The sequence below is a fragment of the Macrobrachium rosenbergii genome, chromosome 25, assembly GCF_040412425.1.
Source record: "Macrobrachium rosenbergii isolate ZJJX-2024 chromosome 25, ASM4041242v1, whole genome shotgun sequence".
NCBI classification, from domain to species: domain Eukaryota; kingdom Metazoa; phylum Arthropoda; class Malacostraca; order Decapoda; family Palaemonidae; genus Macrobrachium; species Macrobrachium rosenbergii.
This window is the reverse complement of record NC_089765.1, coordinates 31,738,051-31,752,331: the sequence shown is the minus strand read 5'-3', so window position 1 is coordinate 31,752,331 and position 14,281 is coordinate 31,738,051. Positions and strand designations below refer to the sequence as shown.

At 40.0% G+C, this 14,281-nt stretch overlaps 1 long non-coding RNA gene across 2 annotated transcripts in view; it reads right to left on the bottom strand.

Annotated features, from left to right (window-relative positions):
- LOC136852539 (uncharacterized) overlaps positions 1-12,472 on the bottom strand; it is a 74,385-nt gene extending 61,913 nt beyond the window's left edge. Inside the window, exons 1-3 of one of the 2 annotated variants that reach the window (XR_010857178.1) lie at positions 11,470-12,472; positions 6,821-6,930; positions 3,017-3,164 (exon numbers count right to left, since the gene is read on the bottom strand). This is a non-coding gene — a long non-coding RNA (uncharacterized lncRNA). The remainder of the gene's footprint in view (positions 1-3,016; positions 3,165-6,820; positions 6,931-11,469) is intronic. The other variant, XR_010857179.1, reaches the window with a different exon arrangement.
- Positions 12,473-14,281: the final 1,809 nt, after the last annotated feature.

The following is a 14,281-nucleotide window of genomic DNA, read 5'->3' as shown; positions in this document are numbered from 1 at the left end:
AGAGGAGGCAGAAACTCCCAAGGATGGAATTTCCCCAGTAGAATAGGACAAATACTTCTGACGTATCAGACGAGAAGGTGGCGCACAGAACACAGCTTTACCAACATCTCTTCTCTGACAACCATATGTTGATACGTGTGAAAGCTTTCCTGGATGAAGAGGACAGGACCATATGCGGCAATTTAGCCGTTCCTAATGGTTGTCGCACCATAAATGCCGAACCTGGAGAAGAAGGGGTAGCTGGAGAAAAGAAGTACGGGTAGCAAACCAGGAAGAACCACAACAGGGCCGCATAGTTCAAAGTAGGAACGTCGTCCTATACAGGTTCTTCTTCGGAAGAAATTGGGGACATTGGAGGATCCGAAGGCGCTTGAGTGGTTGTACAGTAGATGGGTTCTGCAGCAAGTTCAAGATGTTATCTAAACGTCGATGAATATGGACTAGGGAAGGATCCTGAACCGCAAGGGGACAGGCGTGAGTCGCACCAGAGACAGCAAATCTCACCTGTGGTGCCGGATGGACACTGGAAGGCGGACAAACATCAACATTGGTGCCCGCTAACACTGGACATTCGGTCCCTGGACATCTGCTCACTGATCCGGCTGACATATTTGAAGTCTGCAACTTGTACAATATACTTCCAAAGGGAGGACACTTGGCAGCTGGGCATCCATAAGATGGACACACAGACACTTGATGTCCAAGCACAGAAAGATCTGACAAAACACAATCACTCTCGGAACGCATGGACACTGGATGTCCACTTGTTGGATATGCGGATGACGGACATTCCAACGAATGCCACTCAGACACTGATTTCTCACAATCGGGCATGACACTCTCGGACTCTGGATGTTCGGACACACGATAACCATACATTGAACTAACAGACACTTCTTTACACACTTTGTGGCACTCAATGTCCATTGAAAGGGAATGAGAAGCTTGAGGAGACTCCCAAAGACTACAGGAGGCCTGGGACTATGAGCCCTATCCAATGCTCGCTTACAAGATGGGGGAACGTCCTCGTCCATTTTTCACCCCTTCTCCTCCTATTGACGGCCATGCCCATAGAGGTGCTATAATTATTGTACTTGATTCTTTGCAGCACTGTCTCCTCCTATTGACGGCCATGCCCATAGAGGTGCTATAATTATTGTACTTGATTCTTTGCAGCATTGTCTTAAACATTTCTTTGCAAGGCATGGTTACTTATGTAATTCTAGAAATTTTAGACAACCATTTGACATTCAGAATTTAATAATACAGCTTTCCACTGACTTCCTACTACTTGACAATTTCAATGGTCATAATCCTTTATGGGGTGGTGATGTACAGGATTCAGAAAAGATATTATGAACAAGAATCCAGTGTCTGTATAACATTAGGTCAATGACCTTTCATAACACCTACAGCAATCACTGATCCGCTGTATAGTATAGACTTGAGCTAATACTTTTCCAGCTCCCGTGTAGATTTTCTACAGCCAGTCAATTACATTAGTCTGGGTGTTACTCTAAACAGACAATATGAATCTTTTAACTGACTTTTTGAAGCTTATGATTTTTCACTGAAGCACTTTGTAAAGCACTTATGATGCTTTACTAGAAACTAAAAGGAAACCTCAAATATCTGCAATTCCAAACAAAGCAAATAGTGCCTGCAGAAATTTAATTGAAAATTCTGGTAAATTTTACTTCACCAGTTTCCTCTTATTTTATTCTATGACTAAATCTTCATCTTCAGAGTGCATAAATAACACTACTCTTTCATTCTGGGTCTGAGAAAAGTGAAAATGAAAAATTTTTCTTTACAGTATACGTATGGACCTTTTACAGTATCATGAGAGTTATGTTGATATCAACTCTGCTGTACATATTTCTGTTCAATTCAGTTTCTGTACTTAACATTAATATAAACCCATTCACCAAAAGATTCCCAAAAAATTATGAAGTACTGTAGATATAAGAATATAGTGGCTTTCTCTAAGTTGAAGTATTATTAAATATTCTAAGATTCATGGAGGTACCACATGAATGGAATCAGTTCTAAGACCCAAAATGAGAAAAGATAAAAAAAAAAACTTTGTGGTAGGTATGTCTCTTCTCTATTATCCATTTTCAAAGTGAATGATAGTGATCAGTGATCCTTCTGAAGTTACTAAGGAAGTAGGCCAACAATTTTTATGCATCTCAAAGCTCAAAACACAATGCTCTTTAGTATCAACAATTTCATGAGCCTCATTTGGATTTGGATGTTAGCTCTAATGGCCGAGAAATATATGTATAAAGTTTTTTCTAAAAGAATCTAGAGATGTTCTTTCTTCAACCAATGCTGCAGCCCCTAGGAAGGTAAAATATTATATGAGATGCTACAGTATCTGCTAAGAACTATAAGATCTCTCTTCTGAAATTCATAAATATGTGAGACTGGTATATTACCTAAAAGCTGGAAAACTGCTATTATTCCAGTTAAGAAACCCTAAAAGGATGCCTCTGAATTCACTGGCTACAGGATGACAGCTTTAACTAGTTGTGTCTGTGAGCTGATGCAAAAGGTAATTAAACCAAGCTAGTTTCTTATTTGGGATACGTATATAAATTTTCATAATAAAATTTATTACTTTGGATACTTACCTGCTGTAAAAGATAGCTTATATCTCCGCACCAATAGGTGAGTCAGCATTCAAACAAAAGAAGTTCGAAAGGCTGACCCGGGATGATTGTCTAGTACCCCTGTTCTCCATCAGGTGTGTTTTGAATGTTTTAGCTCTTGTCAGAATTCTCCTTGACAGGCCACTAAGTTGTTAGATGTTAAGTGTAGTTTACTTTAACAGTGGTTAAGTATCCAAATATCAAATTTTATTATGAAAATTTATATTATTTTGGATGAATCTTACCTACTGTTAAAAACAGCTGAGTCCCACATTGAGGAGAGGAAGATGGGTAGTGCAGCTAGAAAATCTACTTAGTCAAACGTGCTAAGAGCTTCTTGAATGAAACCCATACATTCTTACCTGGTCTGGAATCCTTCCTGGGTAATACTGCTGCCAGAAGGTGGATTCCTTTCAGGATGCCAGACTCTCATGTGAATGCAGCAAGAGCAGTCTTGCTGAGAAAACTGCTACATCTTCAGCCAGAATGAATGGACCCCTGTACTTGAGTCTGAAAGCCCAAAAAATAACAGTCAACTAAAATAAATACTTAAAAATACAAAGGTATGCTCCTATACAACAAATGTACCTTCATGCTCCCCAGAAAATCAACACCTGAACACCCGGGATTAAAAATTAAAGAGCCTACAAGAATGCTCTTTCTTTCGGTTCAGGAAAAGCCTTTACCCATTACTACTAGCGGACTAAGGGCTTTATAGTTTTTGAACACAATTTCTATACCTTTCAGAGAATGAGTGACAAAAACTGCTGCATTAATCACATCCTCAACAGCAAATTCTTCAAAAACTAAATGATGTAGCAACTGCTCTTACTCTACGAATATGACATTTTCATAATAAAATAAAGTTTTATATATACTAAGTAATTACATAGCTACAGTTTCTATTAACCGGCAGCTAGGATTTTTGAAATTCGCGGTAGCACTACTTTGTTTTGGTTAGGAGTAAGAGAGGAACTAGTCCAGCAAAAAGAGCTCAATATGTTTATGCCTTCCTGTCAATGAGAGGGGAGGAGGGAGGGCTCTGATCATGTAATTACTTGGCTATATATGAAACTTGGTTTCATTATAAAAATGTAATTTTTATATAAGCAACTTACCAAGTAATTACATAGCCGAGTCCCACATTGAAGGAGGTGGGATATGTGGCTCTATCTATTCAAACACATTAAAAATTGTAATGAAATGAGAATAGAAAAAATGCTAACATTGGTATAATGTTTGCTAGTTCCTTACCTGGCGAGAGAGTTGCTACAGGAGTACTGCCTCTGATTGGCGGTCATCTCAACCAGTAGCGGCATGGCAGTATAGCCAGGAAGCACCTGCTACTTAGTGGGATTCCTCACTGCGAAGAAATTTTCCGATGGCAGATGAATTAAAAAAGTTGCCCCTGCCCTGGGCTCAGTACCATACACATAAAAACAACCAGAGTAATCAACGTAGTTGCCTAGACCATAAATTAAAAACCACTACCCAACAGAAAAAACAAACTGGAGGGCACTCCACGTACATAGTACCCCCAGGCTCCCCTACAACTCAATACCCGTATTTCATGGTGAAGAAAAAAGGTATGGAAGGGATACGTCCTACAGTCCCTCTCCCATCACCATGCCAGCAACCGACAACAGACCCAAGTTACTGCAATTCTCATATATGGTTTTGACTTCGCTCAAGTAATGAGAGGCAAATATTGACCTACACTTCCAATATGTTGTCTGGATAAGTGAGGAAAGCGACAAATTATGTTGAAAAGCCAAGGATGTAGCTACCGCTCTCACTTTGTGTGCTTTCACTTTCACTAAAGGTACGTCATCAATCTTAAACTGCGAATGAGGCTTCAGGATAAGATCCTTAAGAAAAAATGCCAGAGCATTTTTCGAGAGAGGAAGCGAAGGATTTTTCACTGAGCACCAAAGGTTGCTGGATGCACCACGAATCTTTTCAGTTCTTTGCAAATAGAATTTAAGTGCCCTTACAGGGCAAAGGGTCCTCTCCTCTTCCTCATGCCCTAAGACATCTACCAGACTTTTGATAGAGAAGGAACGAGGCCATGGATTGGAAGGGGTCTCATTTTTTGCTAAAAACCTAAGAGTAAACGAACAAGCAGCATTACCCTGAGAGAAACAGATTCTCTTATCTAATGTGTGCAACTCGCTAACATGCTTAGCTGTAGCCAGTGCTACCAAAAACAGAGTCTTCCTTGTTAAATCTCATAGAGATTGAACTTAGAGATTCAAAATATGGGGCTGACAACCACTTTAAGACCATGTCCAAGTTCCAAGCTACTAATTTCTCTTCCTTATGTCTGGTCATATCAAACGATTTAATAAGACCAGACAAAAACTTATTAGAGGAGAGATCCACTCCCCTGTGTCTAAATACAGAGCTCAACATTACTCTGTAACCCTTAATAGTTTAGGAAGATAGTCCCCTAGAAGATCTTACATAAATCAAGAAATCTCCAATGTCAGCTACAGTTGTCTTATAAGACGAGATGTTATGCATTCAGCACCATGAACGGAAGATTGTCCGCTTGGCTTGATAAACATTGCTTGAGGACTGGAGTCTGCATTGAGCAATAGCATTTGCAACCGACCTTGAAAATCCCTTCAATCGCACCAGTTTTCTGACAGTCTGAATGCAGTCAGGGCCAGAGTGGACAATCCTTGGTGGAACCATCTGAAATGCGGTTGTTTGAGTAAATTTAGTTTCTGAGGCAACAGCCTTGGAATGTCTGTCAGAAGCTCTAACAAGTCTGGGAACCACTCCTGGGTTGGCCAAAATGGAGCTATTAGTCACTGTTACATTTTGGTGATTCTGGAACTTGTTGTTTACTTCCCTTATCATCTTGAATGGAGGGAAGGCATACAAATCCTCGTCCGACCAGTCCACAAGCATTGCATCCGTAGCCCATGCTTGCGGATCTGGGGGCAGCGAACAATACAGAGGAAGACAAGAGTTCATTGCGGTTGCAAACAGATCCAGAACTGGCTTTCCCCACAGTTTCCATAGTTTTAGGCAATGGTGTCGGAATTGGGAGTAAGGGAGTCGGGGAGAGGAGATGGTGGAACAGAATGAGAATTGGGATTAGGAGGAACAAAAGGTAAAGAAACATTATCAGACACAGACTTGGCAGGAACCTGACTAGCTAATGTCTTTTTACTATTGGCTCTAGAAGCAGCTTTCCTCTTTTTGTCTCTGTCCAGTTTTGATAAGAGACTATTTAAAGTTTTCCATATTTTGACATCCCAATGTTCACATTCATTTCAAGTCAGTCTGGTGAATAAATTTGACCCCTACAAGATGTGCAGAGAGTGTGTGGGTCATAACAGACTTTAGTTATCCTGGTATTACAGGCTTTGCTGCAATACTGAGAGCCTTCGGAACCAGAATCAGACAAAGTTGACAAGTCAAAAGTCAACAAAACTTAGAATGTCTAAGATCAGAATTATAACAGTCAAATTTGGTAGTTAGGTCTGAAAAAGAACCTGCCGCTGTCTAAATGTGCCGAAAAGGCTACCATAAAGAGAATACTTCACCAACTGTAATACTACGACCAGCTGAGAAGCTAAAGAAATCCAAAAATACGCTGCTGCTAAGGACTGAAGTACAACCATCAGCCAGCAGAAACATATTGAGCTCTTTTTGCTGGACTAGTTCCCCTCTTACCCTGAAAGTGTGCAGGGTTAGTCACCTAACCAAAACAAAGTAGTACTACTGTGAATTTCAAAAATTCTAGCTGTTGGTTAATAGAAACTATAGCTATGTCATTACTTGGTATTGGTAAGTTACTTATATATAAAAATATACCTTCAATAAAGGTAAGAGAACTGGATCCAGTTTTTCATGTGCTAGTCTTATAAAAAGCTTAAAAAAAAAAAAAAAAAAGGCATGGCATTCTTACACAGGGGAGAGTTAAACTTTCTAACACCACAAAATAAATGGTTAACTTTGCCTCTTACAGGCTTTAACCTATCTAAATATATTTTAACTGCACTAACAGGACAGAGTAAAGCCTCACCATTCCCCACTAGCAAGGTTAAATTAGGAATCCTTACCATTCTCGGTAATAGCTTTGCTTAAGCATTATTCTTAGCCCTGAATAAAAGCACAAATGACAAAATAGCATCTCCTTTACAAAAACCTACCTTATTGGAGAATGCTTGCAACTCGCTCTTTTCGCTGTTGCTAGAGCTATCAAAAAGTGTCTTCTTAGCCAGAAACTTCAAAGAAGCTGATTCCAAGGGCTCAAAAGGATCTGCAGATAAAAATGTTTAAACTGTCTAGGTTACATGACAAGAGATTGGTACATACTGAACTATGGGAACTTCAATCTCAATTATCATCATTATTAATATTTCAGTGATGAAACCTGTTCACATGGAACAAGCACACAGGGGTCATTGGCCTGAAATTCAAGCTTCCAAAGAATGTTCATTTCAATCTCCCACTGCATATCCCACACTGCAGCAGTAATTGATCATGATACGGAGCCGGTGATTTTTCATCAACCTGGGGAGACGCGAACAAGCAACATCTGCGTGGCATGCCACGACATTAACCACTATACTAGTGGACCAGCAAATGATCTAAATGCCTCATTAAGGTCTGGATTATTACAGATATCCAATTGCACATGACACAAAACTTAGGAAAGCATGGATCTATACCCTCCAGTAGCAACAACCAAAAGATTCTTACTGTACCTGAAAAAGTGAAAGAACTTAATGATGTTGTCTATAGAGGTACACGTGCAGGAAACGACACCAAGAGCAGTACACAACCCACTACCTCTGATACAAGCCCAAGGTTGTCTCTCATCTTGATTTAAGGATAGATTTCCGAGATACCTTAGCAAACCCACTCGCTCAGAGGACATGGTCAACAGTCTCCAAGTGGTTAAGTGTAACAGGCTGAGGCTTCAGTGGAACCATGTGGAATTCGATTGTCTGAGTAGATCCTTCCTTAACAGAAGAATCCGAGGGAGATCTACCAAAAGGGCTAGAAGATTTGGAAACCATTCTCTCTGAGGCCACCATGGTGCTTTGAGTTACAATATTCTGCAATTCTTTGCTTCCTGAAACTTGGTCAGCATTTTCCTTATTACTGTGAAATAAGGAAAAACATAGGCATTATGTTGGACCAATCCTGAAGAAATGCATCCACTGCTCAAGCATGAGGGTCCTGGCATGGCAAACAATCCACTGGTAGTTTCTTGTTCATCAATGCTGCAAATAAGTCTACATTTTGCACTCTCAACAGACTCTATAGCAACTGGCAGACTTGCAGATGTAGCAACCACTCTGTGGGCAGGACGTATCCTTTCCTGCTCAATTGATCCACCAGAGCATAGTCCTTCTCTGGAATGAACTGTGGAACCAAAACGATGTTCCTGGCTTCAGCCTGTAGAAGCAACTTCTTTTCTATATGAAACAGTCCCCAACCTCATGCTGCCCTATTCCTGACGTATGCCAAAGAGGTCGTATTGTCTTGAAAACACTGCTATAATCTTGTCTCTGGCCACGTGTTCACATTGAAACAAACTCTTCCATACAACTTCAGTTCCAGGTTGTTTATGTGCAGCTCCTTCTCTTGTGGTAACCATCTCCCAGACTTCTCTAGGCTGCCTAGATGCACTCCCCAACCTGTTATTGAAGCGTTTTGAACACAAGGTGAGGTCTGGGTTCACTATTCCTAGGATTGAACCCGTCAGAAGTCTTCAATGAGCCTTCCACTATACTAACATTTATCATAGACTTAATGGGACTGAGACTAAATAAGAGTCTGGCAGAGACTTCCGGTTCCAATTTTCTTTCAAATAAAACTGAATTGGCTGTATCCTGAGCCTCACTAATCTGGCTAATGATGCCATGTGTCCCAACAGACAAACCCACTTTCTTGCAGAAAGCTCCCATAAGGCCCAAAGCAATAAGAAGTCTTGTACTTGTTTCTCCAATGGGAAAGCCTGAAAATTGTGAGTCTATCCTCATCCCCACATATAGAATTGGACTGAATGGGAATCAGGGCAGACTTATGAAAGCTGAACATGATGCCCAGTGACTGAGCCACACAAAGTAACAGATCCTAGGCCCTCAAAATTTCATCAACAGGCTTGGCCAACATTAAACTGTTGTCTAAGCAGAGAAGAATTTTTGCTCCTAAAAGGTAGCACCATCCCCTACTGGTGCCAAAATCCTTGTGAATACCCAAGGCACTGAACATAGGCCAAAATCAAGGGCCCTGAACTGAAATACCTTCCCTGCAAATACAAAATGAAAGAACTTTCGGAACAGGAATTATTGGAATGTGAAAATATGCAAACCACATGCCAAACGATATCAGACAGTTGTTCTTCTGACTCTCCACCAGCACTGTGCTGGATGATAACATGGAAAAAGGGGATAGGTGAATCAGTTTGTTGAGTCTAGCGCTGGGCGCCAACCTCCAGGCACCTTTGGCACTTACTTTATTACATTCTTTTCTAACAATGATACCACCTCTTTTTGAATTACCAGATACCTCTTCTGCTGATGAAGATAAGATGGAAAAGCTATAGGATACAGCAGAAAAGAATTGTGTAGGCTTCCTTCAATACCTCCACCACCCAATGTTCTGCTCCTAAGTCTTTCTAAACATGCCAGAAGACCTGTAGTCGGCCTTCTACCAGAATCTGAGGGCAGAAAACTTCATTTCTTCCTAACACAGTAATCCTAGCAGCTTTACTCTTACCAAAACCTGATGTGGACCTGCAAAAGGTCTCTGCAGCCAAAGACAAGTCCTGAAATGAGGAACCAGTCTTGACTGGAGTGCCCAAAGGAAAAGAAGGAGCGGACCTTTTCATGCCTGTCTAGATTTTTGTATAAGGCATATTAAGGAGACTCCAATATCAGGTTGTGGTATTAAAGTAAAATGGTACACCTAAGTGTAAGTTCAGGGAGAGTGAAGCCCCCTTTCCCAAGTAAAGACCTGATACCCTCCATAGGTTAAACTAAGGAATGTCTGATTAGGCTACATCGCAGTAACTCACTTTGTTATACTCCTAGTATTTTTGGTATACTGCTAACCTACTGTTAATGCACACAAAGTATTTTTTCACTTGAATATGTTGTGATTTATTCATTTCCTATATTTCTGACTAATATACAACACTCCTTAATGTTCTCCCCACTTAAAACCCCAGTTTCCAAGCCTAAGCTAGGCTACATGTCAAGAGACAGCCCTGGGAGTAAGAGTAACAAAGAAAATACCAATGATTAGCACAAGTAATAATAAGGTAGAACCATGGGGTTGCTCTGCATTGGGTATTAACTTGGGAACTGACTTTTCCTATAGTATTTTGGTTGCTTATTAAGAATTTACCTTTTATTTTTTGTCAGTTGACAGTAAGTTAACCTGTAATTAACATCAGAACAGAAATGTTTTTGTATGCTGGGCACCCTGGAATGCTATCATGCATGCGCAGTGTTATAGGGGAGCTTTTGGTAAAAAGTGGAGTTTCCTTCAGTAGGGGGTACAGGGGGTGGAGCCCTGACTAAGTAACATGGCCTGCTAGGTTAGGTTAGGGTATGTTAGGTTAGTATAGTTCCTTTTATAATCAGTTTCCTTAACCAATCCCTTCTTGAACATATGGCCCCCTAATGACTTGCGCATACGCGGAACCATTCCATAACAACAACATGGCAGTCCGGTCTTTCTCCCAACCATTTCCCCCACCCAAAACCCTGCATTCCTAAAGGGTCCCCAACCATGTTGGGTAGATATGAGGTTAATAATAATTGACCGACAATAAACAACACCACTTCCTTCAATAGCAACACTAAAAGTAGAGGAAAAATCAATTTCTAAGGTAACAGTCCATGGGGAGTTAGCCTACCCTGTAGTTTTATCAATAACAAAAATTATGCATAGGCCTACATCTCAAGATAATCCCGTCTGATAAGGGTATGATTATGTCTGGGGACAAATCCACTTGTCAAATATTCAGCCTACCCCAACTACAAACGTGAAGACACCACCATATCCAAGGCTTGAAGGCAATCACATGCCTGAAGACACCACCATATCCAAGGGTTGAAGGCAATCACATACCTGAAGACACCACCATATCCAAGGGTTGAAGGCAATCACATACCTGAAGACACCACCATATCCAAGGGTTGAAGGCAATCACATACCTGAAGACAACACCATATCCAAGGGTTGAAGGCAATCACATACCTGAAGACACCACCATATCCAAGGGTTGAAGGCAATCACATACCTGAAGACACCACCATATCCAAGGGTTGAAAGCAATCACATACCTGAAGACACCACCATATCCAAGGGTTGAAGGCAATCACATACCTGAAGACACCACCATATCCAAGGGTTGAAGGCAATCACATACCTGAAGACACCACCATATCCAAGGGTTGAAGGCAATCACATACCTGAAGACACCACCATATCCAAGGGTTGAAGGCAATCACATACCTGAAGACACCACCATATCCAAGGGTTGAAGGCAATCACATACCTGAAGACACCACCATATCCAAGGGTTGAAGGCAATCACATACCTGAAGACACCACCATATCCAAGGGTTGAAGGCAATCACATACCTGAAGACAACACCATATCCAAGGGTTGAAGGCAATCACATACCTGAAGACAACACCATATCCAAGGCAGTGAAGGCAATCACATACCTGAAGACAACACCATATCCAAGGGAGCGAAAGCAATTTGCAAAACTAGGGAGGCCTGTTTATTTTTTAAATTCACCATTAGGCCTACTTATTAATCAAACCTTACCCCCTTTTTTTATGGTATCGTCAAGCTATAATCCTAGCCTTTGAAACATGTTTTTGTGGGACACACACACACACACCTCAAACTCCATAGTGAATGCGGACTTAACGATGGGATCACATATGATAGCCATCTCATGTTCGGACTGAACGTTGTGATCACATATGATAGCCATCTCATATTACGTCATCAAAAAATTTGATTAACGTTTAGGAAGAGAAGTGCGCCTAATAAAAAAAAAAAAGTTTTCCCAACATGAAAATGAAAAAATCTCAAAGACGCTTACAAATTACTAGTTGTAAAAAAAAAGCTAGAATAACTGCTGTCTAATTAGTACAGTAATCTATGAATGTGTTGATGTCCGGGGGGAAAGGAAAAATAAGGTCAGTTCAAGAACAAGTTTAGAAAAATCTTTTATATGGCTGTGTCACAAAAGCCAAACCAGTTGCTTGCATATGTATCCTATATGTAGGGGTTCTTGCTTGTAAAGAAGCTCATGGCATATTACATGTGGCTACTTGAAAGGCATATTTTAGCATCTTGACGCCAACTTTTTACTAACTGGCAAATATCCGGATGAAGTGGGCATATCACTAGTGGATGAAAGAAAAAAATTGTTGAAGCTGTTGAGATTAGCCTTTGCACAGCACATAAACTGTAAGAATTGAAAGGATGAGAAATGTGGAAAAACACAGAAAAAACAGTAAAATGCGAGCGTAGGTCAAAAATGGCCCTGAGTGCTGTGAGATACTTAAGTCTTGTGAGCAATATGATAGATGATAAGTGGTTGAAAGAATTGTTCAGTTTGGAAGTGCCAGGAGGGAAGTGGAGAGGAAAGCATAGAAAGTGCTGCAGAGATGGCATGAAGGAGGTAATGTAAGGGAAGGGCTTCAAAATCAAGTAACTACGAGAGTGTGTGCCAAGTAGGTGTAAATAGCACAGTTCATGTAATATGTTGTGAGTGTGTTTGATGTGATCCTGACGAGCTTCTTTGTAGGCTTGTAATGTCAACAATGCGAAATGTTCTTGATAGATAGTTCATCTGCGATTCTGTAGTTGAGTATGGATGTAGCAGTGACTGCTGAGTTGCTTTCCTCTGTAGCCACCTCCTTTTAAAAAACTAAATAACTGAAATTAAATTAAATATATATATATATATATATATATATATATATATATATATATATATATATATATATATATATATATATATATATATAATGGTATATTCTAAGTATTAGCTCCGCACCTGTTTTTACCTTGGAAACTGGTTTTTTCTACACTTTTAGAGCTTCTGATACATGCGGTGCATTTGTTTGTTGTTGGCCAAATGGAATGTCCCTTCGCCGTGTTTAGTACTGGCCCGGGGGGGTTACCCATACGTTAACAAGTTATTGCACTTGCCGGACGGATATGAACCGTTCCAAACAGACGTGCCCGCGCTCGTCTTGCGAAGATCGCGCATGGAAACCCCTGTTGGATGGACTTCAGGGATTAATTACAGGTTAATTATATTCGTGCGACAAAAATTGAAGGTAAATCCATAATTAGCAACCAAAAAACTGTAGAAAAAGTCAAGTTAGAAGGAAATCGCCACCGCGGAACTACTGCTTAGACCTACTATATATATATATATATATATATATATATATATATATATATATATATATATATATATATATATATATATATATATATATATATATATATATATATATATATATATATATATATATATATATATATATATATATATATAGGTGTGTGTGTAGATACACACCCCCATTATTCGAATCCCTGGCGAGGCCGGAGCGACGTAAGCAATCGCTAGGTAAATGGACTATTGATGCGGAACACTTCGAGAAGTCCAATAAAGCCCTAAATGGTAATTTTAACTTGCTAATGAGATGGCAGATGTCTTATCAAGTTGAAAGTGTCCATGGGTCATCAGCATTAACTTTCCCGATCTACTATAGTAATCTAAAATAACATGTTAAGCATTTTTAAAGAAAGGATATTTAATACTTGAAAAAAATATATAATTGAGAAAACTTGCTCTCAAGCATTAAACAACTGCGACTGCATTGAAATCTTTTCTGCGAAGACAAATTGGTTTCATTATGAATAATGACATGGCGAACAGAAAGGGTAGGGCCACTCGGGCCATCACCCCACCCCATTGATAATGAATGATTATATTACTCTCGTTTTTTAATTTATCACGAACTAGCTGCTTTTGTCTAAAGAATGCAAAGAACAGTGCGTGGTTCAGTTCATGTTACCCTCGCCTCGAAGGGAATCGCTCCAATCGAATTTGAGGCTCAATTTTAGCGCATGAACTCATTTCTCTGTTTTCTGTAGATTACTTCGTTAGGAATTACTAAATAGAAGACTTGTTAACTCGGGCACACATCGTATCGCGATCTGTTTCTTCTAGCCTACAAACATGCGTTGTACTTACATAATTATAGAGAAATGCACATGATCATGCAATAAATGCTTTACATGTCTCTGGGATTATATATATGGCGAGGAAGAGAAGGGTGACCAACAAACTCTTGTGCAGTGATATTGGTTGTCTCATACATGAGGGTGTGTGTTTTTTTTATAAGAGAGGAGACCATGTATAGGCTAATAGCTCCATGTAGGTCTGCTCGTCTAGTCTCAGGAAACTGGAACAGTCACCAGGTCCAAGTTTCCGTTCATAAAGTGGACAATCGCGAGATAATTAATTTCTCTTCTTCAACGATAGCTGAATCCATGTTTTGCTTTTTGCTAGGGTTTTCCAGTTTTAACTGCAACATATGCCACAGCC